At 46.0% G+C, this 27,443-nt stretch overlaps 1 protein-coding gene across 2 annotated transcripts in view; it reads right to left on the reverse strand.

Annotated features, from left to right (window-relative positions):
* Nucleotides 1-24,365, reverse strand: part of KCNJ6 (potassium inwardly rectifying channel subfamily J member 6) — a 330,242-nt gene extending 305,877 nt beyond the window's left edge. Inside the window, exon 1 of one of the 2 annotated variants that reach the window (XM_070466983.1) lies at nt 23,676-24,365. The gene's annotated coding sequence lies outside the window, so the exon portion shown is untranslated. Of the gene's footprint in view, nt 1-21,322; nt 21,982-23,675 lie in introns of those variants that run through there. The other variant, XM_070466984.1, reaches the window with a different exon arrangement.
* Between the last annotated feature and the right edge of the window lie 3,078 nt (nt 24,366-27,443).

Genomic DNA, 27,443 nt, shown 5'->3' on the forward strand with positions numbered 1-27,443 from the left:
ACCAGAGATAAAAAGGAGATGATCTGTGAAGCTCGGTTCTAGAAGAGTATTCCTTATTCAGCCTTCCCTGATGTCATCTCATAAAGCGAACAAGGCACTCGGCAAATCAGTGGAAGTTACTCAGAGCCTTGCAACATCAGTGTCACCAGGGAGCTTGCAGAAATGCAGAATCCCAGGCTGCACCCCAGACCGCTTGAATCAGAATCTGCCTTTTCATTAAGAGCCTCTGATGGTTCCCAAACCTGCCGAAGTTTGAGAAACATGAACTCGTCTCACAAGATCCCACAGGCAACGTTAATTTAGCTGCCTAGAAAACTTGACTCACAACTTTTGAGACCATTCTGAAGTAGTTTAAGGAAAATAAAACAACATGCCCAACTCTTGGTGACCCCATGGACTGTAGCCACTGGGCTCCTCTGTCCACGGAATTCTCCAGGCCAGAATACTGGAGTGGGTTGTCATGCCCTTCTCCAGGGGATCTTTCCAACTCAGGGATCGAACCCAGGTCTCCTGCATTGCAGGCAGATTCTTTACCATCTGCGCCACCAGGGAAGTCCTAAATAGCAATAGACTAACCTCTTCTCCAACATTCTTTCGTTAACACTGAGGCGATGTTTCCAATGCGTGTTTTTCAAAAGAACCCAGAGAAATATCACTTTATTTTAAAACTGTGTTCACTGTGTCCTATTTACTTTCTAACTAAAATTATATATGTTTAAAAAGGAAGAGAAACACACACAGCTTCTGAGTCATGCCAAATCAGCTTCTTTCTGAAACCCGAGTTAACCGTCCCGGCGTTTAGACATGAGGAAGAGATGGGCTTTTCTTAAAGCTTCATGAGGCAACACAGCTTTGTCTTCAAAGATCTATATGATCAAGAACCGCAGGTTCAGCTGCTGGGAAATGGGAAGAGCCCAGAATTAACCAGGAGAGAGTGGGAAGCCGGTCATCTTAGCTCCCCTGGGACCTCTGCCCCTAGTGGAGGAGCATAACCGTCTTGAATAGAGCCAGCTTTGTTTCTGCCTGAAGACAGCATCCCTGCTTTGAAGACAGTGACTCTTGTCCCCACACGCTCTGCCCATGACTCATCAACATCTCTGCCCCGACTCCTTCTCCCACCAGCTTCCCTCAGGGCTGAACTTCCACCCTCGGGAGGTCATCCTTTGGAAGTGTCTGTGGCTAACAATGCCTCTGGCTCTCCCACCTTCCCAGAACATCGCCCTTCATTCAATGGATGCCTTCTCTAAGCGCAGGGGGAGTTGGAGGTGAGGTGGAGACCTCGGGGTGTCAGGGATTCCACCCCCAAGCCTGACAGCAGTACTCTGCTTGTTCCAGTTTCCTGTTTTGACCGATGGAAACTCAAGCTGAAGTCTTCACATAGAATCTTGCAGTTTCTCAGGGTAGAGTCAGACCCTCAAGAGCAGGACCATTTCCATAAATTTGTTTTCTACATCTGTAACTGCTTCTGCTTTGTAGAGGAGGGTAAGGTGTGCCGAGGGACAAACTTCGAGATTGGGACTGACGTGTACTCACGACTGCATGTAGAATAGATAACTAACGAGGACCTACTGTCTAGCACAGGGAACTCTATTACTCAATACTCTATAATGACTTATATGGGGAAAGAATCTAAAAAAGAGTGGATATATGTATAACCGATTCACCTTGCTATACAGTAGAAACTAACACAAATTGTCAATCAACTGTACTCCGACAAAAATTAAAAGAATAAAAATAATAAAAGTTAAAAAAAAAAAAGACAGGAAGGGAGCTGAAGGCGGTGTGTGGGCATTGTTGTTCAGTCTCTCAGTTGTGTCTGACTCTCTGCGACCCCGTGGACTGCAGCACGCCAGGCCTCCCTGTCCATCACCGGGAGTTTATCCAAACTCCCGGAGTTTGCTCAAACTCATGTCCATTGATTCACTGATGCCTTCCAACCATCTCATCCTCTGTTGCCCCTTCTTCTCCTGCCGTCGATCTTTTTCAGCATCAGGGTCTTTTCCAATGAGTTGGCTCTTTGCATCAGGTGGCCAAAGTATTGTGTGGGCAAGGGGTAAACAAATTCCCTGAAGCCTTGTGGGAACACTCAGGGCTTCTCTCTGGTAAGAGCTGGTGTCTAATAGGGCAACAGATAAGCTGACAGCCTTTGGAGAGAATCAACCTAGGATCTAGAGGCAGCGGGGACACCATGCTGCCAAGCACATCCCTGCCAAAAACATAGGCACATGAAGACAGCGCCTGGAGTGGGGATTTGCGCTTCAAAAAGGAAGAGAAGAGGGGAGCCTCTAGAGCCAGGACCGCAGGGGATTCATCTCCTGGCCAGACTCTGGGAGGAAGGGCCAGCGGGCTGGGATGAATCACAAAGCCGGCAGGGTGGGGACCCGGTTCCTGTGGAAGCCCGAGATCCTCCTGCAGGAACTCCAGCTGGAGTCTGCATCTTGCTGATGGACAGAAGCAGTTTCTCCATGCTGGGAAGATAGTTCTGGGGAGAACGCAGTTCTCGGCACTCTGGGAAGCTGCTTTGGGTTCAAAGACCTCTTGAAGGCAGCCCTGCAAGGAGGCCTGCTCTGCCGTTCCCTGGCAGATGGCTGGGTGGGGCAAGGACACATCTCCCATCACTGGGCACCCCTCCCAAGGTGCTGCCCAGCAAGGAGACAGAACCGGTCAGTCCCAGGACCAGGTGAGGACAGTGACTTCCCAGACAGCCACCCCCACACCAGTGGAGCCCTGGGGATGGGGAGGAGCCCGGTCACCCTGCCTGTGGCAGCAGGCATGACCGGAGCTGCCCACCTCAACCCCCCTTGGGTAGGTTTCACATACATGCTCATACCCAGAGAGAAGCCCTGAGGTGTAGATCACATGGACACGGCCTTCAGGGTGTGGTTTTAGCAGAAGTGGGGCCAGCTGGGGGGTGCCAGGGGAAGGTGGATCTACAAATAGGGTCTATTATTCCTCCGAATTGCCTGTCTTACCCACAAATTAAGTATTGCTTCTGATACCGCTTTCCAGGCGGCAGCTAGTGGTAAAGAACCTGCTTTCCCAAGCAGGAGATGGAAGAGACATGAGTTTGATCCCTGGGTTCGGAAGATCCCCTGGAGAAGGGCATGGCAACCCACTCCAGTACTCTTGCCTGGAGAATTCCATAGACAGAGGAGCCTATGGACTATCGTCCATAGGACTGCAAAGAGCTGGAACTGAAAGGGCTTAGCACGCAGCCTGCACTGACATCACTGTTTACCTAAACACAAGAATCATTTTTCTATAAGCAAATTGTCCCTTTCCCTGTCTTGCCTCGTCTCTCGCTTTGGCTCATAGTTGCGTCTGGGATGAAAGCTAAGGTCCTGCCGGCTGTGCACTGGGTCCCCTGTGGTTTGGCCCTTCCCCCTCCTGGCTTCTCCTCCTCCTGGCCCCCTCATTGCGCCAGGCCCCTGTCCTTCCCCACGGCCACCTCTGATTGCCTGAGCTCATCAGGCGAGGGGACAGCCTGGCTCCTCTTGCTGGGTCCCACCAGAGGCCAGATTGCCACACCTCACCGTGCCCCGGGACAGTGATCCCATCCCCATCAGCTGTAGTTCTGTTCTGCTCCCCCGTCAGTAGGAAAACCCTGAGCAGCACCAGAGCACCTCAGGCCCAGTGGGACCCGTTCCCTGTTTGATGACGGAGTCACCAACAAACGAGAGTGTAGATGGAAATCCGCTTCCTATGCTGGAGCTCACGAGAGGGCTTAAGGGGGCATTCCTACTATTGTCATATAATAAACCTTGAATCCTGCTCGTGGAAAGCTGAGCGCCGAAGAATGGATGCTTTTGAACTGTGGTGTTGGAGAAGACTCTTGAGAGTCCCTTGGACTGCAAGGAGATCCAACCAGTCCATCCTAAAGGAGATCAGTCCTGGGTGTTCATTGGAAGGACTGATGCTGAAGCTGTAACTCAAATACTTTGGCCACCTAATGTGAAGAGCTGACTCATTGGAAAAGACCCTGATGCTGGGAAAGATTGAAGGCGAGAAGAGAAGGGGACGACAGAGGATGAGATGGCTGGATGGCATCACCGACTCAAAGGACATGAGTTTGAGTAAACTCTGGGAGTTGGTGATGGACAGGGAGGCCTGGCGTGCTGCAGTCCATGGGGTCACAAAGGGCTGGACATGACTGAGCGACTGAACTGAACTGAACTGAACCTTGAATGCTGGGCTGTGTACACTTGCTGTTGTGGCTTCTTCACCCAGGCTGCCCTTTAAAAATCCCTTGGGAAGCTCTGAAGAGATACCTGTGTGTTGGGGAGGGGGCGCTACAAATCTGTTAAATCTGTATGGCCGGGGTGTCCAAGCTGGTCCAGAGCATCATTTGAGTAACTCGGCTGCTGATTTGAGCCTGGCATCTGTGGTTCTGTTGTTTTTCCTAGAATGGTCATCACGCTGGCTCCAGAGTCTTTACTGGTCGTGGAAGATTCCACTCCATATTGGCCACTGCAAAGTGCCTTTCGAGGATGGTTCCCAGTGGATTTCATTTCCTTTAAAATTTTGAAAATGTTGATAATGTACTATCCGTAAGTCCTTGGTGGCTCAGATGGTAAGGAATCCACCTTCAGTGCAGGAGACCCGGGTTCAATCCCTGGGGTCAAGAAGATCCTCTGGAGAAGGAAATGGTGACCCACTCCAGTATTCTTGCCTGGAGAATCCCATGGACAGAGGAGCCTGGTGGGCTATAGTTCAGTGACTGAGCCACTAACACTAACATAATGAAACTATTATTAGTTTGTGAGCTCAGAGGACAAAACTCAGAGGCCATTGTAGTTGACTCTGGCCAAGTGGGTTGGGAAGCTCCCCTGGAGAAGGGAACGGCTACCCACTCCAGTATTCTGGCCTGGAGAGTTCTGTGGAATGTATGGTCCATGGGGCTGCCAAGAGTAGGCCACGACTGAGTGACTCTCACTTCACTGGCCAAGGAGACGATGAACGCTATTATTAAAAAAACTACCCTTGGCCAGAACCGCCCTTCTCGCTTTCTCTCTCCCAGTCTTTCTCCCTCTCTCCCTGTCACCCCCTTCTCTCCACATCCCTCAAGTCTAAAAATTGTAAAATAATTTTAAGAAGGTAATATGCTCCCACAGCTTTGCTGAATCTCTTAAAGTCCCTTCTAAAGAACCCATCTAGGACATTCCTGGCCAGTGTGAATGTGGATGAAGAGTGGATCTCAGCTGTTGAAACAGCAGAGGAAGGGAAGAGTCCAAGGTCAGATGCCTGGAATCCTGACTCTGACTACAAATCCTGGTGATCACCCACCCTCTTGGACTTGGGTTTGGTTCACCGTCTACCAGTGGGTCAACAGGGTGTGCCATTCCTTCCTGGGTTCTTACGAGGATCAGTTGGCTTAATGATCAGGATATGATCCCTGAAAACTTGTATCCATCATCTGAGTCCCACCCCAGGAAAGTTTTTGCCCAATGTCTATATGAGTTCCTTCTTTATGAATGGCCTGGTCTTGTGGTTAAGTGGCTCAAGTGGGCACAGTTTCTGGCAGCTGAGAAAAACCTGTTCCAACTCTTTTAATGTTCTTGCAGTCAGTGAGGTTGCTTACGTGGGCAGTGGATCAGTGGATTGGAGCCCTGGTACGTAGACTTTCTGTAGCCTGTAAACAGCCTTTCCGGAGGGCAATTTGGTAAAATGTTGTAAGAGCTTTAAAAACCACTGACCCTTTCACCCAGCAATTACATATATAATACTTCTGTGTACAAAGATGCTTATAATAGCGGCAGTGACAACACAGGAAGGGAAACAAATGTCCAAAATAAAGGCAAAATAAATGCCCAGTAAATATGTTTTGGAGTTACTTACAATGCAGTCATCACAATGATTCTCCATATTTATTCAATGATACTGAGTACCTATCACTCTCATATTGTGAACTGTGTTTGCAATGCTAGGGATGGGTCAATGCGATGGTTAATTTTATGGGTCCACTTGACTGCACCACGAGATGCCAAGATTAAAGGCTATTTCCAGGTGTGTCTTGGTGGGGGGCGTTGTTTTGGGATGAGATTAACATTTGAATTGGTGGACTCAGTAAGGTAGATTTTCTAACCCCTCTCTTGTGTTAGACATCATGTAGCCCACTGCAGGCCTGAATATAACAAAAGGTGGGGAAAGAAGGGTTTACCCCTGTTTTCCTTGTCTCACTGCTTGAACTGGAACATATCATCCCATCGTATCCTGTCTTCAGACTGAGATGCACATTATGAGCTCCCTTGGTTCTCAGGCAAGTACAGATCATGTTCAAGAAGTAGCCAGGGAGGGCAGTTTATCAGCAAGGGGGTTAAAGTCCCACCGCAGAAGAGAGTGAGGCCAAAGACATCTATGACCCACCTCCAGGTACTGACTCAGAAAGAAGCTGATGATGTATCAATATTATCAGGAGAGAAAAGTATGCAACAGAATGGTGTATACTAAAAACAGTGATCCAGTTTTAGTTACAAACATAAATAAACTCATCTATTTACTGTATGTGCTATTTCCTTCTCTCTCCTCCCTTCCTTCCTGCACGCTGCCCTTCTGATTTCCTTTATCCAAAAAATGTATTTGAATCTTTACATTTTCCTCCCCTGAATGTAGTTTACTGGTGCAATGAATAAGTGAGAAACATCCAGGTAAAACAAATTGACTGCCTTTTATTGTCTTTAGTCAAGCTATCTGAGCACAGGCTTTGTTAATCTCAAAATTTATGTAGTTTTCTGAATTAGCTGTAAACATTCCTGGCTTTGTAGAAACGTTAAAATAATTGAGAATTAAAACTGGCCAGTTACTTCAAACGTAAGTCTTATCTCAGAGCAAGAAAAGGTTGATTTCCAGAAATCTAGTCACACCCAAGATACAATTTCTTTACATTTCTATTGGTAGAAATTTCACCAGGATGGATCCAAACAGTGCCACTTGTATGGAAATCATACATAAAATGTTGTTCTATAAGTTACAAGGTTATTTAGGTATAAATGTGGAGACTCTCTTTCCTGGTGGCTTGGATGGTAAAGAATCTGCCTGCAATTCGGGAGAACCAGGTTTGATCCTGGATCAGGAAGATCCCCTGGAGAAGGGAATGGCAACTCACTCCACTATTCTTGCCTGGAGAATCCTATGGACAGAGGAGTCTGGTGGGCTATAGTTCATGGGGTTGCAAAGAATCAGACATGACTGAGTAACTAACACTTTCACTTTCTCCAGCTTCATACATAAGCTTCTGTACATTTTGATACTCACTTGTACCAATGTGTATGGATGTGAGAGTTGGACTATAGAGAAAGCTGAGTGCCAAAAAATTGATGCTTTTGAACTGTGGTGTGGAGAAGATTCTTGAGAGTCCCTTGGACTGCAAGGAGATCCAATCAGTACATCCTAAAGGAGATCAGTCCTGGGTGTTCATTGGAAGGACTGATGTTGAAGTTGAAGCTCCAATATTTTGGCCACCTGATGCGAAGAGCTGACTCATTTGAAAAGACCCTGATGCTGGGAAAGATTGAGGGCAGGAGGAGAAGGGGACAGCACAGGATGAGATGGTTGGATGGCATCACCAACTCAATGGACATGAGCTTGAATAAACTCTGGGAGTTGGTGATGGACAGGGAGGCCTGGTGTGCTGCAGTCCATGGGGTCACCAAGAGTCAGACAGGACTGAGCGACTGAACTGAACTGAACTGTATCGACAAGATTCAATATTAAAATTTGTTGTAAGGTTTTGATGGTTGAAAATGCTTGAGGAATGAGGTGGTCTTGTTTAAGTGAATTATTTGGATTATCTATTCCACCTAGGAGTAAAGAGAATTTAAACCTAGGAGTCCTAGGATTTCAAATTCAGTTTAGACATTGTTCTAACCCATGTGCTCACTTCCCTGTGTTTGAGTGTGCTAGGCTGGGCACAGCTCAGCCTTTGATGCTGTGGGTGCCCACGGTGTATTTGGGGCATTATTCTACACATGTCAAAGAGTAAATAGGTGAAACTTATTTCACCATTAGAGGCTCCAAGGAGCATCTGCATCCTGAACATCTTCCCTTGGCATTTTTAAAAAATGTAAAATCATTACACTGCACATTATAATTTTCCATATCCTTTTAGAAGCAGGGGATAGGAAAAATAGCTCACTAATTTATTGAGTTTATTTCCCTGAATCATCCCTACTCTATAGCTGGGAAATCTGATAGAGAAAGAAGTTCAATAACTCATCTAACAAGGCTCAGTATCCGTCAAAACTCAATCTACAAACCGCATGACTCAACATTAACGCCAATCTCTTAGGCTTCTTGAGAGGAAATATGTTATGCTTAATAGTATGAGGGCTTAGGCCAGCATAGATATGTCAGAAACCAATGACCTGGAAATGACTGAGCTTAGATTTTTATATGACTGAGAAAAGTGAGAATGTTATTCACTTGGTCCCATCTGAAACCCACACTAATCCCCTTCCTTGTTCATTCACCTAACTGTGTGTGAACGGCAGCCAAAATAGATGTATTTGCTCGATCAAGATACTAAGAGTAAAAGACACTCATTCTCTCTTATGTCTCCCCTCTGGCCTCCATCTACAAAATATGAGTGTTTTATTTCTTGTTCAGGTGGCCTTTACTGAACTTTTGGAGATGGCTACAATTGACTACCTGGGATGATATAGTCTGTATTCATCTTCCAAAGAGAGCTCTCTTTAAATAGTTTCAACAGCTTCAAATATTTCTATGGACTTCCCAAATGGCTCAGGGGTAAAGAACCTGCCTGCCAATGTAAGAGTTGCAGGAGAAGCAGGTTCAATCCCTGAGTTGGGGAGATCCCCTGGAGTAGGAAACCGCAATCCACTCTGGTATTCTTGCCTGAAAAATCCCATGGACAGAGGAGTCTGGTGGGCTACCGTTCATGGGGTTGCAAAGAGTTAGAAACAACTGAGCATGCATGCACTGAATATTTCTATTGGAACTGGAAAGCTTTAGGCATCATAGAAATATTATTGAAATACCACATATTGAATGACTCTTCCATGACATGCTTAGGGAGAAACACAAAGGGAGTGCAGTGATGTCTAAGTTTAACTCTTGTTGACAAGGAAGGTTTGAGCCTAGCAGAGCAGACAGGTATGTATCAGCCCAGGAAGTGGCTGCATGACAAAGCCCATGGAATGGTCTTCATAGAATAGTGGCCACAGAAAGACGCCCATGGCTAGAGGAGCAGGCTCAATCATGACCACCCAACTTTGAATTTCAGTGGCATTTTCCAATGTAATCGACATCTCAAATTTAGGGATCTGGACACTGAACTCAAGAAGTCGCCTCGTTTATCACTTTGATTTGCTAAGATGACAGCACATAAATTACCATCCTTTCCTTTTAAAGCATTTGTAGGCTGTCAGAACATCTGGTCCAGGCTCATTTTCTTCCTCCTTATTGGAAACCATGGCCCATTCCCCCTCCCACAGTCTCAGATTCCTTCTCTTGTGCTCAGGGCTTCAAGGTCCTAGTTGATAGATTTCCTTTCTTTGCCAACTGAACGGGAGTTCTCTTGTCTTTTCTCATGCAACTGGACATTGGCGAAATCTCAGGGATATTGTAAGGGCAAAGAGTGATCCATTTTGTAGTTAGAATCTGAGGCACATGTGACTCAACCAGTTCCTCGATGTCTGGAACTGGGACTCTTGAGAGTCCGTTGGACTGCAAGGAGATCCAACCAGTCAATCCCAAAGGAAATCAACCCTGAACATTAATTGGAAGGACTGATGCTGAAGCTGAAACTCCAACACTTTGGCCACCTGATGCAAAGAACTGACTCATTTGAAAAGACCCTGATGCTGGGAAAGATTGAAGGCGGGAGGAGAAACGGACAACAGAGGATGAGATGGTTGGATGGCATCACTAACTCAATGGACATGAGTTTGAGTAAACTTCAGGAGATAAAGGAGGACAGGGAAGCCTGGTGTGCTGCAGTCCACGGGGGTGCAAAGTGTCAGACATGACTTAGGAACTGAACAACAACAGAGGTTTATTTGAAAATGATTGACAGATTTTGATTAAATTCTCCTCTTCCAGACTAGTTTTATGTGTTACTACAATGTCATTTTTTCTTGGCTAGTGGTTCTAAAATCCAGGATTTACATACTTTATGGGAGGGCCATTGTGGGCTTCCCTGGTAGCTCGGACTATAAAGCATCTGCCTACAACGCGGGAGACTCAGGTTCGATCCCTGGGTTGGAAGATCCCCTGGAGAAGGAAATGGCAACCCACTCCAGTACTCTTGCCTGAATCCCATGGACCGAGGAGCCTGGTGGGCAAGAGTTGGACATGACCGAGTGACTTCTCTTCATTTCATTTCACTTGGTTTTGTTTGGGAGATTAGATGATTATTTACAACCAGGAATTTTCAGGGGATTTATTCCTTCTGATCTGTGAATTCCAGATAATCACCATCATTACCAAGTGCCCAACATAACCTTTTTTGTTCTCCCCATGACAGCCAAACCTCACAAAAGATTCAGTATGGCTAATTTAAAATACACTCCACTACTGCACACAACAGGAATGAAGAATCAAGATTCTTGTATCCACAGTGTAGACGGAAGGAACTATTTCTCTGAAAAATAAAATCGGTTGAAATAAACATATTGTTGTTCACTATTTTTACCGTTTTGAGGTCTTGTAAAAATGATCTTTACTCTTTTTACAGTGGTAGATCTCATCTATATGTGGCCTTGTGCTGAAGGGGGCCAAGCCACTGAGGTTATTCCCGAAGGAAGGTGGGTCCACACAAAGCCCAATTTATGTTTACTCTTTGGTGACAGCTTAGTGTGAGGTCTGTTAGTGACAGGCTATTGAGCGGCAACGCATCTAAAACCCCGTGTTTCCTGGGGGCTCCGTTCACGCTGTTCAGAGCCAGACTAAATCCCCAGGGATTTCCATTAGGCCTTCGGGGAGTTCTACTCCAAGGGTGGTGAAAACCGCGGGACTCCCACATACATGACAAGGAGTGACTAAGAGACGATTATCAAGCAATGCTGTTTTTGCAAATGAGAAAGGAGTCAAAGGAGTTCTTTCTTCTCTCTGCTCTGTATCACAAAATAGCAAGGCCCTGTCACCGGCAAGATTAACAAATCCCCCATATGTAACCGTAGTCATCCTTGTCCTCATGATGCCTCAGGAATGACAAATTCCCAAAGACACATTTTGGAATGCTGCAGCGCAGTGTTTGCATGTGAAGGTGATGACAACCACGGAACCGCAGCTCTAAGCTCAGCTCTAGGGCAGCCCTCCCTCTGCTTCCTTCCCAGTCGTGTTATTTACCCACTGGAACGAGCTTGACACTCCACACCTGGACTACGGCCACATGCAATCCCTCTTGCTCATGGAGTATGCAATGCTGGAGCTTTCTTTGGACTGAAGCCATCATCAGCCTGGTTTCTCCACTCCTGAGTGATCTAATTTCTGCACCCTGATGGTGCTCAAATGGGACCATTTCTCTGTTGGGAGTTCATAATCCTGAGTCAAGACGCTAGGTCTTCTTCCCTATCAGTGTCTGGCTGTTTCCAGTGTTTCTTCTCAAGTTTGCCTTGCCCAAGGCTGACAGACAAAAATGACAAAGTAAAATCTGTATCCTCCCCTCTGCCCCCCAACAAATGCTACTGCTTGAGATCTAAGACTCAAGGTCCATGCAAGATGCCTGGTCTCTATTTTCTCCATGGCGTGGCCCACCATACCCCTGCCTGCCCAAACCTCACTGCCTGTACTTTCTGAACGCAGACTGATTTCTCATTTGAAAAGCCTTTCCTTTCCTGTTTCCCCATCAAAATCCCACTTCTTCAAAGATTCCTTTATCTTTCACCATATTCTTGGATGTTTCCTCTTGCTACCAGCCTTGGTTAACCTCCCCTTTCCTTACTCAAAGCCTAGCACTCTCTTGTTTAAAGCTATGCTTCTTTGTCTTGTATACATTCTTGGTTCATTGATGATACTGTTTTTGTAAAGTCTAGTGCCTGCAAGGGCTGAAATGGGGATGCTTTTTCCTTTTTCTTCCCTTGTCTTCTTTCCAAGTGATAAATGATATATTTCCTGCCATATTAGTTAAACAAAGGATGTCACCATTATCCAACTGGAGTCAGTGACCCCTGAAGAAACTCAGGGCTGAAAAATACCTGCCATCTAGGAGCCATCAGCCTGAGGCCACTCCCTAGGGTGAGCCCTAGGAAGCTCAGGATGTGAACACACAGCATGCTGGCCCCAGGTAGGTGAGGTACATATCAAAGAAATGGTTTCAGCGAGTCCAGACTCTTGCATCTTCCCATACACAGAAAAGTGCCAAGTTCCTTAGCTTGGGATACCTGGTTTTCTTTAATCAACAATCATTTTTTAATGTTCCAACTACTTGCCCTTTGCTGTCAAGCTCCTATACATCCTAGTTCCTGCCCTCGCCTCTTTGGAGCAACTTCTCAGAGCTTTCTGAAACGCTGCCTCCCAGGCTGGGGTCCTCATTTCGCCCCAAATAAAACTTAACTCTTAACTCTCATACTGTGCAAATTTTTTCAACACACAGTAAATACTCTTAAAGCTCTGTTGACTGACTGGTCCATGGCACCATGATAATCCAGGGGACAGCTATTAAAGATCAGTGTCTGGAAATACGCAGATGGTCAAGAGAGGTTTTAAACAAAAGCGAATGTCATAGAACTATAACTATTCTCCCCTCGGTTGCACAAAGGTGTGCCGTGATAAGCCAGCTATTCAATTTTTTGTACTGTGGCTTTTCTCGAGAGTACACCATTTTAATTTCTTGATAGCGTCTTTTATTTAAAGGATAATAGATGAGACTATTAATTTAATGTAAGAACTAAAAACCTGCTGGATGGATTATCTGGAATTCCAAAAGACTAAGCAGTTTATTTATATAAAGAGAGCGATAGAGAAGCCCTTGCTTTCTGCCCATAATCTTCTTCACTTAGTGTGGATGATGCGTATTTTATCTGTTGGAACAAAAGTCTTTTGTCATTGTCTCTTCCCCCTGGGCACTGAGGCCATGCAGAGGAAAATAAGGACAGGCATTCCGTCTCCGGTTGTGACATTACACAGTTCTCGGGTGAGCACCCACATGGAGGTCTTCACTACGGGAAGAAGCCTACAGGAAGGGCAGTGTTTGAGAAGAACCTAAGCCAGTCGTTCTTAACATCAGTGTGTGTTTGACTTCCTGGAGGAGATAGGCAACGGTTTGCTCCATCCCTGGTTTCTGATTTAGCGGGTCTAGGGTGGGCTTGAGAATTAGCATTTGCGACCAGTTGCCCTGGTGATAGCATTGCTTCCGGTTCCTGGGACACAATTTGGGAACCGCTGACCTAAGCTGACTTCTGCAAGCTCCGATGCTTCCTTCTGCCCACAGACATCTACCTGGGGCCAGAAAGGAGCCAGGAGAGGGGCTCAGCTGCTGATGAGAAAGAGGGCTGCCTAACGCAGTCTCCTCAATGGAGGAATCCCTTTGTGACAGCGTATCTGTAACAGATGCACTTCACTTGCTTCTCTTTGCATCCTCTCTCCTTGTATGTCTCACTGCGATGGGCCTGCTCACCCCAAGAGGGTGAATATATATTTAGGGTATTCACTGGTGAGTCTTCAAGATACAGCCTAAAAAGAAGGGCTCCATTCCTTCTTTGCTATTATTGAAACTGGATTCCTTAGGAGTAGGGATTTTATGTTATTCACACCATGTTTTGCACAAAAGAAATGTCTGTAAATCTGAATCTTACTCTGGCTGATGTCACTGCGGCCCCGACACTGTAAAGAACTTGGGGCTTTTTACAAATAAGAAGGTTTAGGGTGCTGTGTGTGTGTGTGCTCAGTCGTGTCTGACTCTTTGGGGCCCCGTGGACTGTAGCCCACCAGGCTTCTCTGTCCATGGAATTTTCCAGGCAAGCGTACAGGAGTGGGTTGCCATTTCCTCCTCCAGGGCATCTTCCAAACCCAGGGACTGAACCCATGTCTCTTGCGTCTCCTGCATTGGCAGGTGGATTCTTTACCATTAGGGCAACCTGGGAAGTCCCCAGAGTGCCATGAGATACCTCCGAAGAGGTATTTCATGTCCTACCTATTGATTGCAGGTAGAAAGGTACTGACAACATCAATCAGATGGATAAATCTTTTCCTTGAGTGATGAGTCCCATAGATACAGCCTATCATGTGGTCCCTACATTCCAGGCCTGTTCTCACTGACCACACATTTTGTGTATGGACTGAAATGTCATTTTGGAGAAATACGGCTCCTTTCTCTCTTAGAGAAAGGATGGGTTCCCCACAAAACGATGACCTCATAGAATGACCATCATAGCCCACTCTATGGACCTCACAGAGGTCCAGTCTGATTTGTGGACTGAAACTGCAGGTCGCCACTGGGACCCATGGAAACTGTAGGTCATCACATGGGACCTGGAAGCTCTTTGCATTGGTAGAGACTTCAAAACACAGGCAGCATGCCAACCGCATTTCTTAACTCCTCCCTCCTCTGTGCCTTCCAGAGATGGGGAATTCAGAGCTGTGCAAATAGAATAGATCATATTGGCCCTGCCTAGCTCTGACTATAGAACATTCTTTCCTATACTGAATGGAAATATGTCACTTTGTAACTTCTACCACTAGGTCCTACTTGTATCTGTAGGGGCCAACAGAGCAACTCCAATTTCTCCTTCATCTTCAAATATCAAGATACCTGAAAATGACCCTCTTGCCCTTCACTCAAGAATTCTTTAGGAGAAACACCCACAATTCCTTCATCTGTTTCTTACTTTACACGGTTTAGGCTTACCTACCATCCTAATTGCACCCTTCTGTAAGCCACTGAGTCGGGGTATATCCCTTCTAGGTTGAAATGATAGGAGCTGGTGAAACAGCAGAACCCTATGGTAATTGGCTCCCACCACCCTCAAGTCCTCAGCCTGCCTTTTGGTCTGGTAAAACAAACTTGGGCAAAAAAAAAAAGTTTAATCAGGGAAATGAGAATACAGAGAAGCAAAGGAAGATACGCAAAGGAGATCAAATAATTATAGTTTAGTCTTTAAGCATAGTCAAAGGCCTTTAGTTCCTTCTCAAGGGATACAGGTAATATTCTGAGCCATATCCTGTGAGCTGTCATAGGACCTAGTGGTAGCTGTCTACCTGTGAGACCCCCACCAGGTGGATAAGTTAACTACATGATGACCAGAGGTAGCCGTGACATAGGCTGCCATAAGAAATGGCCTCACAAAGTGGAAAAAATCCGACCCTGGGACTGAAGGTTAACTGTATGTAAAACAATCAAGACAATCCTGGTCAGACCATCACTGATCAATTTCAAGATGATGGTCAGAGCTGACTGTCAATTTCAAGATGACTTCTGCATGTAGCCCCCTCCCTCTGTCTATAAACGCTCTTGCCCACTGATTGTCAGTGAGGGGGGAGTCAGCCTTTGGATAGAAGTCTGCCTCCCCCGCCAGGTGCCGGCATCCAAAATAAGACCAACTTTCCTATCCACTTTCCTGACCTCTTCATTGGCTTTTGAGCGGTGAGCAGCCAGACCCTGCTTTTGGTAACAGTGGTAGTGAAATAATGCCTCTTTTCAAGGATACTCAATTCATTAAATACAAGTTCCACAGTGAGATGTTATTCACTTTGCAATGGTAAGATATTTACAGTGCTCAAGAGTTCTCCAATCCAGTGTAACTGCCCCATAGAAGGATGAATAGGGTGTTCACTGTTTCAGGTTGGCAACCTTGGCCCTGCCTGAATGGACCAGGGCTTTGGCCCCTCGGCTGGAGAAACGGAATGATATAAAAGAGTTGGAAGCATTATGGATCACCACCATGTTGCTTTCTCACGCATCTCCTTCTGACATTTCTCTTTTTTAAATGTATGAGAAAATGAAAGTGTTAGTGGCTCAGTTGTGTCCAGCTCTTTGCAACCCCATGAACTATAGTTCGCCAGGCTCCTCTGTTCATGGAATTCAGGCAAGAATACTGGAGTGGGTAGCCATTCCCTTCTCCAGGGGATCTTCCTGACCCAGGGATCAAACCCAGGTGTCCTGCATTATAGGCAGATTCTTTATCATCTGAGTCATCAGGGAAGCCCCTTCTAAACGTATATGTAGCATTAAAGCCAATCTCTCCCTTCTGGGTACAAGGTATAGTTTTTAGATTCCCAAGGTATGTTCTATGCTTGAGGCAGGCAGGAGTTCTCTAAGACTACTTACAAATTACATGGTCTATTTTCAGAAGAACACTGACTATTGCTGGATTAATTCAACCTAAACTCAGAGCATGTATCTAACCTGTAGATGTTTATGTGATTCAAAACACAAAGCAAATCGCTAGTCAACAGCAAGTAGCAGATATTGGAAGACAGCATCTAATTCTTCAGCTTTCTGAGACACAATGTGAGTGTCACTGTCAGGCTTGGAAGCTTGCTTCCAAGCATAGCTTGTGAAGACAGCCCTTCTTTGTGTCTCCTTTAATGGTTCGGCTACCAGAAGGCAAACAGTATGGGTTTGCATCTCTTTTGTAAGCAACAAATGCGCCTACTCCTGACATCATGCATGCTCAGTCACTTCAATCATGCCCGACCCTTTTCAACTCTATGGACTGTAGCTCACCAGGCTCCTCTGTCCATGGGATTTCCCAGGCAGGAATACTGGAGTGGGCTGCCATGCCCTCCTCCAGGGGATCTTCTCGACCCAGGGATCGAACCTGGTGTCGCTTATGCTTTCCACCTTGGCAGGCAGGTTCTTTATCACTGGGGCCACCTGGGAAGCCCCTAAAGTCAAAAGATCCCAACTAAAATCATGTCGATGTATGGCAAAAACCACCACAATATAGTAAAGAAACTATAAATTAATTAAGAAAATACACCACTTAAGAAAGATTCAGGGGCTCAACAAAACACTATTTTCAACCCAGGGATCTTTTCACCACTGGGACAAATCATCTGCTCTGTTCCACTCTATTCCTGACCCATAGTAACTGTATTTCTTTGATATCAGACATTTATATCACAGTAATCAAATCTGCATGCTTAATATTGAGTATATATGCCAAAGACTCAAATTGTTCACCCTACCAGTTTGCCTTCCTCCTGGGCACAGAGCTAAACTACTGTTTCCAGCCACCCTTGTGGTTAGGTGTGGTGACAGAATATGGGCAAGACTGAAAGAATTACTTCCAGACTTGTACCACTGAAAATCTGCATAATCATCTATCCATCCCTTTCCCTATCTGCCAACTGCATGTGAAACACTCAGGAGAGCGTGGAAGTCAGGTATTAAAGATAAATAAGTGTCCACCACCCTGGGTGCTGGTATGGCCTCTGCCAGTTAGATTCACACGGATGAAAAATAATCTTCTATGTCGCTAAGCAGCTATGTGATTTAGGGATTTTCCTGTTGCAGTAGCTATCTAATTAATAGAGTCCACTTAACCTCATTGAGGATGGAATTTAACGACACATTGTAACAAATAAATAATAGCATCTACTACATATATAGTGACTACTTTGTTCTGGACATTGTGCTAAGAACTTCACTATCACATTTGTCCTCATAACATCTCTGAAGTATATTATTATTACTTCCACTCTAGGCAAACCAAGAGCTCAAAGTAGAGCAGGGTCACTCAGTTTCCGCCACGGATTATATCACTGTCACCAGTTATCATTGCCTTCTCTGTAAGAAGATGATACATCTCCATCTGTTGCTATGTGACTTGTAGTACCTCCCCATGGGAGTGATATACACCTCCATGTCATTGACCATTGGCATGGGCATGGCACGTGGCTTGTTTTTGGTCAACGGAATGTGAGTGGATAACTTGTGTCATATCTGGGCAGGACTTTAAGAGCCATTGCCTAATGTGGCATTCTCCTTTCTCTCTGACACTGGAATGGAAAGTTCCAGATCAGACGGGTCCTTTAGCCGGGATCCCAGAATGAAGAAGACCTGAGGGGCAGAGTCACAGCTGACCAGCAAAGGCATATATAATCTGGGGGAGAAATAAACTTTGTTTTGTTAAGTCACTGGGAAGTTGGAATGGTTGCTACTGCATCAAACCTAGTAAAAGCCGACAGATAAATCTAGAACTTGATGCAAATGCAGTTAGATACCAGAGTCTGTGCTTTTCACCACCAAACAACACCTCCCAGGCATACTGTCACACGTGCACACATTCCTGTTGGATGATATGATGTAAATTTATAGCATCATTAAAAGTTATGTTCTCATTCTGGGTAAGAATGCCTGTAAGTTTAAAGAAAAAACGGCCACAGTGCGAGGATTAAAACTTAACTTGCAGATGTCTCTCTCACAACGCATATACATCGTCCAGTTTCAGTCCCCCTCCCAACCTCGCTAAAGAAAAGAAAAAAAAAATGTTGGCAAGGATGTGGATCTTATTGATTCATTTGCTGATTCACTTTGTAAGGTTTTCACACTGGTGACCACATCTCTGTGACTGGGAGTTTGGCAGTGAATAGTACTTGAAAGAGCTAGCAGTTCTGTATGGTCCCTGGTCCTAAGTGCAGGCATCAAGGGGAACCAAGAAATGACAGACTGAAGAGGTTACCAGGATTAATCTGACCTGGATTCATCTGTAAAAACATGAATTAAACAGCCATTTCATTAAAAATTGGGGTTAACTTCATACATTGTAAGTAGGAAAACTGATTGATGGCCTTAATGCGTCTGGACAAAAGAGAGATTTGAATGGTTGTTTGAACATCATGCAAGGAGAAAAGTCAGTCTCTGGGGTTTTATTTAAATAACTATTCAATTCGGTAATAAATAAATAATTGGGCATCTACAGTTGATTAGCAGGTATGGTTAGATCAAAGCTGTAGTTTAGGGAATACTGAATATTCTTTTTAAGATAACCTTGTCCTTCTTTGTTGGAAGGAAATAATGTATTATTAATCAGTGCCAGTAAAATGTTATCACGTATGGGTGTATTATAGTCCTTTGTCAGAGGAGAGTTAGAATACCATTCAGGCATTAACTACAGTTATCATGATCTCTTCTTTTTATAGGGTTCTGATTATTTCTAGGACAAATTATTTTAAATATATTTTAAAATGGATTTTATCCCAAATTACTTCATGCTATTTTTCCACCTCTTTAAATACCTTAAGTACAATGAAGGGAAAATAATCTGAATTCAACAGAAGTGTCTCCATAATTTTTCAACTTTACCAATTCCCCTTTGATTAATACTACTAAATTTAATAATTTTATAAAAATCTGGGTGAACCAATTCTCTCTTGGTACTTAAATGACAATTATTGAAAATAAAAGAAAGAATGAATGCCATCTTAGGAAGCCAAATCCAAATTTGTTGAACTTAAACATCTCTGTTCCACCAACCTTAAAGTTCTGTTGCAATGAACTTAAAAAAAACCACCTTGCTTTGAAAAGTACCACCACTTTAAATCTGGTAATAAATAATTAAATAAATAAATAACTGCCTTCTCTCCGAGCTTACTTCCGTCCCCCTGTTCTGATTCTCTCTGGTCCATTTCCCTTATTAACCAATATATTATTTATGTATCATTTGGTTAAGGAATAGTTAGTGATGAAAAGAAAAGCTTTATCTTGCCTACCTGCTCAGTTTGAAAAAGAGGGTTTATCTTGTCTTCAAGAAAATTCATTTTATCAACATTATTAAACCTTTGAAGAAAGTAACATTTTCTATCTGTGAATGGAGTTAAGCTTCCATAAGGTTGTATTTACTTTCTCAAGAAAAAAATGAAGCATAGTATTGATGTACACTGTTGTGTTAGTTTCAGGTATATAGGAAGGTGATTCAGTTCTGTATATGTTATACATATACATACATATGAATATATATGTATATTCTTTTTTTCAGATTCTTTTCCATTATAGATTATTACAAGATACTAAATGTAGTTCTCTGTGCCATACAGTAGGTCTCTGTTGTTTATCTATTTTATATTAATATAAATATTTCTTAATTCCAAATTCCTAATTTATCCCTCTCTCCCCTCTTATCTTTACTGATTTTTAATTTCCAATGGATTTCTTATTGCTTATTAAACAGTTATTCTCATGTTTTATTTTCTCTTTTATCCTGTAAACTAAGGGTAATTTGTGAGAATAGGGAAGAGTATGAGAGTGAATGGAAGCAATACTATATACTCAAAGGAAACAGCCAGTGCCAGTCCTGCATATTAAACAAACACCTGGGTCATGCAAGTGAATATATTACACTGATGTTCAGGAAAGACCACGGTGAGGTATCAAAATTATATCAAAAAATTACAAAACTGCTCCAAGGGCGCAGGAATAGAATTAAGTTGCTCTTCTTAACAAATCCTACTTGAAATGGGTAAACCAATTATTTGGGATATGCCACTGACTGCCATCAGGGCATAATGACACTTTGCTTAGCAATTAGCCATCCAAGAAGAAAGCAAACCACAGTCTGATAAATATGCACTGAATACATGAACATGGAATCTACCAGAACTAAGGATGATTGAACAGTTTCACTTAGATCATTTACGTTTCTGCCTTTTTAAAAAAAAATTAATGAGAGAAATTCAACTTTACTAATAATTTATATTCTTATCTGACTTTATCATCATAAGGAACATCTACTTTCTTTCTGCCGGTGGGATCAGATGAAGCAAAGGCATAGTAACCTGCCTTGCTTCAGTCCCAACAATAGTCCATGCATCACCTCTTTCTACTTTAGGTAGCAATGCTTCTATACACTCAACTATAGATAAACTAGTCAATATCCATCAGGAATGAAATGTAAATGCAGTGTAACATCTCACCCTTTGCCCAGCTTTGGAACAGACTGCTTCCGTTTTCACTAGCAATCATGAGAAAACAAAAAAGATTGGAAAGTATAAACACACCACTTTATCCAAGTCATGAGCACTCTGCATGCCTCATCGTTGGAAAGCAATGAAATGCCCAGCAAGGAAAACCAGGATACATCTTGCTTACCTTTGCAAACAACAATCCAGAACTAGCTCAAGACCACACACGCATAAAAACATCCTCGAAAGAGAATGACATCCACGCGAACTGCGGATTCTTTACTAGCATTTCCATCCGGTTGCCAAACCTTGACTGGGCTCGGCAATTCAAGCTGTGCCTTGTAACACCTGAATGCCCCCCTTTAAAAGCTTCCTATTCAAAATGGTACTGCCACTTCACTATTTTTCGTTATCAGTATCAGTCTGGGGGAAGGTAGCTTGAGGACCTGGTATCAAAATTGAGGAGAGGAGGGCAGGGACCAGTCTTGCCTAAGGTGAACACAGAACGGTGAGAGGAACTTACCCGTTTCCCCTGTATGAATGCTGAAATGGAAATGGAATGATAATAATCGTCCCCTCTGGCACAGTTTCTTCCTTGTTTCTTTTAAGAGAAGTGACTCCTCCTGTTTGCTATGCCTGCAACCTTAGAGATGTAGTTGCTCTGCTCACATGCTGACTTGAAGTTCGACACTGGGTCTCATCTCGCAGACGCATCCGGATTCCCTTTCCTGGAGCTCACCAGCTCTGCTGAGAAGTCTACCGGTCTGGACTAAGAGAACACTATTTCTCCACCCTCCTGGGTCTCAGGACCCCTAGACGGCAGTTGGTTGGCTGGTATCTCCCTGGCCATAATGCTCCCTTTCTGCCCTCTACGCCCGACAAAAAAGTTTAGAGAGATAGAGAGAGAAAGGGAGGAAGGGTGAGGGACGAATGAACGCTTTTGAAGCAAAAGGGGCTCGGCTGAAACTAGGCAGTTCTCATCAGGGACTGATCCGTGGCTTGCGCGCGCGCGTGTGTGCGTGCGTGTATGTGTGTGTCCCTTTCCTCCCCCGAGGGTGGGATTTCCCCCATTCTCAGCTCAGCTCGGATCGTCTGCTGTTTCAATGTTCTTTGCATAGCTATTCTGATGCACTGCCATGCATGAAATGGATGATTTGCAAGCTTCTCTGTCCCACGCAATTCCGTGGATAATCATATATCCAGATTCTGCACGGGCAAGGGAATCGGTCCTTAATGGAAAGGGATTGACTTCCCACGACCGAAAGGAACGAAGAGTGTTGGCTAGGGAAGCGGGTCAGGTGGTGGGAAGCCGGCCGCCTGGGCTCTGGCCTTGGTGCTGAATGCGAAAGTCGCTGCCCAACCGGTTCAGCGTCCCCGGATCAACTTTGGGAGATTTCATGGGGCCCGGCTAGTTCTAGACATCCCCTCGCAGGCTGCCGGCTAGGAGCTGGGTAAAGCCCATGCCCTGGGACCCTCCGCAGGACACTTGGCTGCCTTAGTTCTTTGCTCGGATCTGGGAAAGTTTTGTCCAACGTTTATTTGTAACCGGAGTCACTTTCCCCCTCCCACCTGGGTCGCCATGGAGACTTGAGCTCTTTCTTTTTTTTTTTTTTTCTCCAGGCAAAATGGGCGAAGCTTAGTTAGCTCAGCCCTGACTGTAGCAAGCCCCTTCTTCTTTTTAAGCAGCTCCTGGGCATCCCTCTCCTCCATTTTCCAGCAGAAGAAAGGTAGGCAGGGAATGGTGCTGGCTGAAATGTGGCATTGTACCCGGTTCTGTGGGGGCTCCTTGTGACCAACAGACTTTGGATAAAAGCAGTCAGTAGACATGCTAACCGAATGATAAATCTCCAACTCCTGCACATGGGAGTTTCAACCCCCCCCCCCACCCTTCCTCTTTGGGGAGTGGAGGCAGGATTCTTCAGAAAATTCTGGTATTTTGTTTCTACACTAATCTCACCCCATTACTGTGGCTGTGTTTGTCAAGCTATGTTTCCTCTCTAAGAGCCTTTCCATACCTGGTACAAGAGATGTACCTGTGGATTGACTCAAAGGTTTTATTGGGTCTGGGGAATACTAATGTTATTTCTGTTAAAAACTCACTCAAGCTCAATGTCTTGATGCAAATGAACATATACCCAGGAGGAAGCAAGCCAGAGGATTCACCCAATCCCCTAAATGCAGTAAACATCTCATTTTATCATTTAGAGGTTTTTTGTTGGTGGTGGTGATTTTTCCCTTCTTATAATTACAAAACAATTCAGCTTACTTCTGGGGAGAGCGTCCTGTCACTGTTGCTAGTCGTTATATCATGACTGGTTGTACTGGTCGAGGACATTGGGAGTTATTGTTTCCCCTTGTCGATTTGTTTCTGCCCACCCCTCACTTTTTCTTTCCCTCCTTCTCATGTTTCTCTCTCCGTCTCTCTCCTCCTCTCCTCTAGGCAAAGAGCAAGGATACAGCTTTCCACAAAGACGACGGGCTTCTCCCAACTGTGAATGTCTACACAGCAAGCCACCCCTGCCAGTCCGTCCCTGCGTTTCATCTTTGCCAACGGATGTTGAAATGATGTCTGTAATCACTGACGAGGTTTCTCCGAGCCCTGAGCATGCAGACCCCTCCTCTCCCCGCCCCCCCCCGCCCCCCTTGAGAGTTTTCAGTCGCTAATGAGAACCGTATGAAACAGATTTCCCTTCTGTTATGTAACCTGCTTCTCTCTCGCCTGTCCCTTGATTTGGGCATACCCCGTTTCTCATCAGAGTGGAGATGCATGCAGCGGCGGAAGCTGGGGAGGGGGAAGTGGGGACCCGAGGGCACGAAACCTCTTGCCCAGGTCGATGCCAGCTTCTTGCCTGCCAGCAACTCAGCGCACCGCTTACCTTGCTGCGGACCGGGTGGCTTCATTCAATCATGATCCTCTCTCCTGGAGCGGAGCAAGCTTTAATAATTCACTTACACGATGGAGAGCGAGGGGAGGAAAAAAAAAAAAAAAAAGACAAGAAAAAAAAAAACCCACATAAAAAGAAAAAAACCGGGGTTTTCAGATGGTCAAATCTCACATCGGCCCCGGGAGGCGGTTAGGAGAGTCCATTCTCCTCGCGGCGCAGCCAGCTCCGGGTCTAGCTTCCAGGTTCCCGTGGGTCCCCACCCCTCCGCCCGCCCAGCCTCTCCGGCCAGGTGCGGCCGGCCGTCTTGGAACTGGCTCCCTCTGGCCGCAAGCGGAGAGCCGGACTGGGCGCCGGGGGTGCCAACCGAGGGGCGGAGGGGTGTGCGATCGAGCAGGGGCGGGGGAGGGGGGGCGGAGACCGGGTGGAGAGAGAGGGAAGGGGGGAAAAGGCGAGAGTGGCGGAAAGAAAAAAAAAAAAAAATCCCTGGATAGGAGAAAAGTGCTGGACCACGCAGGGAGACGTCATGAAAGCCGCAGATTCGAAGAATGGTCCTCAGTTCCAGGCGGCTGGCAGCGCACGAAGCGATCAAAGCGAGCGCAGCGCCGCGCGCTGGAGGCAAAGCGGCCGCACAGCGCTTTCCGAGAGAAGCGGGGGGGCGGGGGGCCCGGGGTGCGGGGGCGGCGTGGGGGAGCGGGGGACGGCGCGGGAGACCTGGGAAAGCCCACTCGCCGCCCCTTTTCATCACCCGTGTCGCTCCAGATCGCCCGGATTAGGGGGGTAGAGGGAAGCATCTCTCCGATGCCCCCGCACCCCGTCCTCCCCAAATCCCAGCCAATGCGGAAACAGCCAAGGCAAACCCCACCCCTCAAACACGAATCTGGAAAAGTGGGGCGCTAGAGGTCCGGGAGGGTTAGGGTTAGCCTCCGGTCCCCACCATTCCTCCCGAGCCGTCTTGAGTTATTCTCGGAGATAAAGCCTGCAAAGCAGGGAAGCCGAAGCTCGCGGGTGCAGGGGTGGGGTGGGGAGGGATCAGTGTTTGACTTCGGGTGGGGAGGGGGCGCCCTTTCTTTCATGCTTTTGTGACATCAGGGAAAAGAGTTTCTTGTCCGTGGTTCCCTCTGGGCTCGGAAGCTGGAGGCACCTCGGGGTGGGGTTGGGGGCCCGGGAAGCCGGAGGGCGCACCTTCCGCGTGGCCGGGAGGGGGCGCCCCGAGGGGCTGCGTGAGAGCCGAGGGACAGCGCCCCCAGCGCGTGCCCCGCCCAGACCAGCCGCTGCCCCGCCCCTAGCCTCGCCCCGGGCTGGCTCTGCTGTGACACCGGAGAAGGGAAGGCGACTGTGGCCTTTTTCATACGTAATCCGGGTTGCCTTCAAAGCTGACTTTGTCAGGTCCTGCACCACCGCCTCCCCCCACCTTTAGAGTTTTAAACTTGCTTTGTATGGTTGTTGGAGAAGGAAAAGGCAACCCAACTCCAGTATTTTTGCCTGCAGAATCCCACGGACGGAGGAGCCTGGTGGGCTACAGTCTATGGAGTCACAAAGAGTCAGACACGACGGAGTGACTATCACATCACTTATATCGTTATTCCGGGGAACACCTTGGAGTGCGCCCCTCCGAAACCCTTCTTTTTTCTCAGATCTTTACAAACAGTACTTCCACCTTTCCAAAGTCTTTCCACCTTGGTTCAGGCTCCTTCAATCCACTGTTTTTTTGTTTGTTTGTTTGTTTTGTTTTTCCTTTTTAAATTTAGCTCTGTTCAGTTCAGTTCAGGAGAAGGCAATGGCAACCCGCTCCAGTGCTCTTGCCTGGAAAATCCCACGGAGGGAGGAGCCTGGTGGGCTGCAGTCCATGCGGTGGAGAAGAGTGGGACACGACTGAGCGACTTCACTTTCACTTTTCACTTTCATGCATTAGAGAAGGAAATGGCAACCCCCTCCAGTGCTCTTGCCTGGAGAATCCCAGGGACGGCGGAGCCTGGTGGGCTGCCATCTATGGGGTCGCACAGAGTCGGACACGACTGAAGTGACTTGGCAGCAGCAGCAGCAGTCCAGTTCAGTTGCTCAGTCGTGTCTGACTCTCTGCCGCCCCATGGACTGCAGCACGCCAGGCCTTGCTGTCCGTCACCAACTCCCCTAGTTTACCCAGATTCATGTCCATTGAGTCGGTGATGCCATCCAACCATCTCATCCTCTGTCATCCCCTTCTCCTCCCGCCTTCAATCTTTCCCAGAATCAGGGTCTTTTCCAATGAGTCAGTTCTTCGAATCAGGTGGCCAAAGTATTGGAGCTTCAGCTTCAGCATCAATCTTTCCAGTGAATATTCAGGGCTGGTTTCCTTTGGGATGGACTGGTTGGGTCTTAGTTATGCCATGCGGGATCTTTAGTCTCGGGCCAGGGACTCAGTAGTTGGGGCACACTGGGACCAGGGCAGTTGGTTTCAGTTGTTGCCTGGCAGGGGGCTTAGTTGCTGTCCAGCAGGTGGGATCTTAGTTCACGTCCCAGGAATTGAACCTGCCCTGGATTGCAAGGTGGATTGTTAACCACCAGACCAGCAGGGAAGTCTCATGCTATCCATTCTTTCATGTTATCTTTTTCCTGGGATAAATGGGTTGACCAGTTGGGAGAGCAGTGAATACCATTTGTTGATTATTTTGTAATGTCTCTTCCAGAAACTGGCTGTTTTTGTGCCTTTTTTGTAAAGCAGCTTTCCTTCTGCAGAATCTCCATTTCCAAGAAGGTGACCATATTCAAGAGCAAGGGCTGGCCAGGACCTCTTATTTCCAAGATTATTTTATTCTCTACCTGCATACTTTCTAGTTACACAGCAGTTCCGTTCCTGAAGAATGCCTTTTGTATGCAGAAGTGCTTGCCTCAAATTTGCATCATCAGTTATATGCAGATCAAACACAGGCACAACCTGTGGGCTCAAACTTGCTGATTTTCCCGAAAAGGTTTTGTAATCTCACTTGCTCTTACTTCTGAGTCACACAGTTCAGTTCAGTTCAGTCATTCAGTCTTGTCCAACTCTTTGTGACTCCATGAACCGCAGCATGCCAGGCCTCCCTGTCCATCACCAACTCCCGGAGTTTACTCAAATTCATATCCATTGAGTCGGTGCTACCATCCAACCATCTCATCTTCTGTCGTCCCCTTCTCCTCCTCCCTTCAATCTTTCCCAGCATCAGGGTCTTTTCCAATGAGTCAGCTCTTCACATCAGGTGGCCAAAGTATTGGAATTTCAGCTTCAGCATCAGTCCTTCCAATGAACACCCAGGACTGATCTCCTTTAGGATGGACTGGTTGGATCTCCTTGCAGTCCAAGGGACTCTCAAGAGTCTTCTCCAACACCATGGTTCAAAAGCATCAACTCTTTGGTGCTCAGCTTTCTTTAGAGTCCAACTCTCACATCCGTACATGACCACTAGAAAAATCATAGCCTTGACTAGATGGACCTTTGTTGGCAAAGTAATGTCTCTGCTTTTTAATATGCTGTCTAGGTTGGTCATAACTTTCCTTCCAAGGAGTAAGTGAGTCACACAACCTGTGTGCAAAAAATATCAGGATATGTAATATGTGATTTTCAGGCTCCACAGTGCTTGCTGGGACTAGTAATTTCATCAGGGAACCCCAATTCATCAGGCAAGGTAAGCCACTTCAGCTTATAGTGAACTCTACTCACACTAATCTTAGGATGACTTGATTGTCATTTTGTTAATGGAGTGCGTCAGAGCCATGCTTTGCCTGATTGACACTTGGAGACCT

The sequence above is a fragment of the Odocoileus virginianus genome, chromosome 4, assembly GCF_023699985.2.
Source record: "Odocoileus virginianus isolate 20LAN1187 ecotype Illinois chromosome 4, Ovbor_1.2, whole genome shotgun sequence".
NCBI classification, from domain to species: Eukaryota; Metazoa; Chordata; class Mammalia; order Artiodactyla; family Cervidae; genus Odocoileus; species Odocoileus virginianus.